Raw genomic sequence first — 1,715 nt, 5'->3', positions numbered from 1 at the left:
AAAAAAAAAAAAAAAAAATGTCAAGGGTATTCAAGGTTATCTCATACACAGGAGACCCAGCTATCCCCGCCCTGGTACTGATGGTACTTTTTTTTTGAGTTGAGTATCACTTTGTTGCCCAGGTTGGAGTGCAGTGGCACACTCATGGCCATTGCAGCCTTGACCTCTCAGGCTTAGCTGATCCTTCCACCTCAGCCTTCCAAATAGCTGGAACTATAGGCATGCACTACCACAAACAGCTAATTTTTTTATTTTTTTGTAAGGATCAGTTTCCCAGGCTGGTCTTAAACCCGTGGGCTCAGACAATCCTCATCTCAGTCTCCCAAAGTGCTGGGATTATAGGCAGGAGCCACCACGCCCAGCTTAAAGACATTTTACTCTCACCCTTCCATTTTACAGATGAAGAAACTAACCCAAGATCACAGGTAAAGGTGGAATTATGAAAAACTCAAGTCTCCTAACTTCCTACTAAGTGTTTTTTCATTTTACCACATGGGTTGCAGCCAGATTATAGAAAATGTTGAATAAAAAAGTATATATTAAAATGCTTTGAAAACTGCATATAGATACATCATAATAATTGATTATGCTACACTAAGAAGTTCTTTTTTTTGTTTGCGTTGGTGTCTCACTCTTGTCCCCCAGGCTGGAGTGCAGTAGCACGCTCACGGCCACTGCAGCCTCAACCTGCTGGGCTCAGGTGATCCTTCTGCCTCAGCCTTCCAAGTAGCTGGAACTGCAGATGCACGCCACCACACCCAGCTAGTTTTTTAATGATTTATTATAGAGACAAGGTCTCACCAAGTTGACCAGGCTGGTCTCGAACCCCCGAGCTCAGGCGATCCTCTCGCCTCAGCCTCCCAAAGTACTGGGATTACAGGTTGAGGCATTGTGCCAGCCAAGAAGTTCAAACTAAATCCAGGGGTATAAGGAAAAAACCAGAAGGTTTTGGAGTAGGAAAATAACAGGTTCACACCTGTGTTTTAGGAAGTTTGACCTGACTTTTTCAAACAAGCTAGAGAGGAAAAGACCTCTGATGCAGAAATCAACTAATAGTTTACTAAAATAGTCCACATGTGGGAAAAGATAGGAAAAATTGATGTGAGATTCCCTAGAGCAGGGTTCTCAAAGTGTGGTCCTGGTAGGATCATCAGCATCAATGGGGAACTCGCTAGAAATGCAAATTCTCAGGCCCCATCTCACACCTACTGAATGAAAAAATCTAGGGGCAGGACTCATCAACCCATGTTTTAACAAGCCTTCCAGGTGATTCCGATGCACACTCAAATTTGAGAACCACTGACATAGGAATTATAGGAATTTTCTGGCTCAAAAAAGAAAAGCAAGGGGAGGAGAGGGAAGTCAGGACTGAAAATGCAGACTACAGCAGAAGGAAGAAGACAGATAAAATAACCTAGAGAGAAAGCCAAAAGCCACAAGTCAAAAGCACAGACTGATACAACCTTAAAGTTTGGCAAATGCATCAAGAACCTTAAAAATGTTTATACCAGCCGGGTTCGGTGGCTTAGCCTGTAATCCTGCGCCTTGGGAGGTTGAGGTAAGTGGATTGCCTGAGCCTGAGGGTTCGAGACCCGCCTGGGCAACTTGGCAAGACCTCATCTCTACAATAAATCAAAAACTAGCCAGGTGTGGTAGCGCGTGCCTGTAGTTCCGGATACTTGGAAGGTTGAGGCAGAAGGATCACTGGAGCCCAG

General features: G+C 44.3%; 2 protein-coding genes across 2 annotated transcripts in view; one reads left to right on the top strand and one right to left on the bottom strand.

Moving 5' to 3' along the window:
• Positions 1–1,715, bottom strand: part of UHRF1BP1 (UHRF1 binding protein 1) — a gene marked incomplete at its 5' end in the record, with an annotated part of 67,421 nt that overhangs the window by 9,338 nt on the left and 56,368 nt on the right. The window lies entirely within an intron of this gene.
• Positions 1–1,715, top strand: part of TAF11 (TATA-box binding protein associated factor 11) — a 40,000-nt gene that overhangs the window by 24,364 nt on the left and 13,921 nt on the right. The gene's annotated exons all lie outside the window — the stretch shown is intronic.

This window comes from Carlito syrichta, unplaced genomic scaffold, assembly GCF_000164805.1.
Source record: "Carlito syrichta isolate Samal-C Ts95f unplaced genomic scaffold, Tarsius_syrichta-2.0.1 Scaffold303364, whole genome shotgun sequence".
Taxonomy (NCBI): Eukaryota; Metazoa; Chordata; class Mammalia; order Primates; family Tarsiidae; genus Carlito; species Carlito syrichta.
Note: the sequence above shows the minus strand (reverse complement) of the source record. Positions and strands in the feature narration are given on the sequence as shown.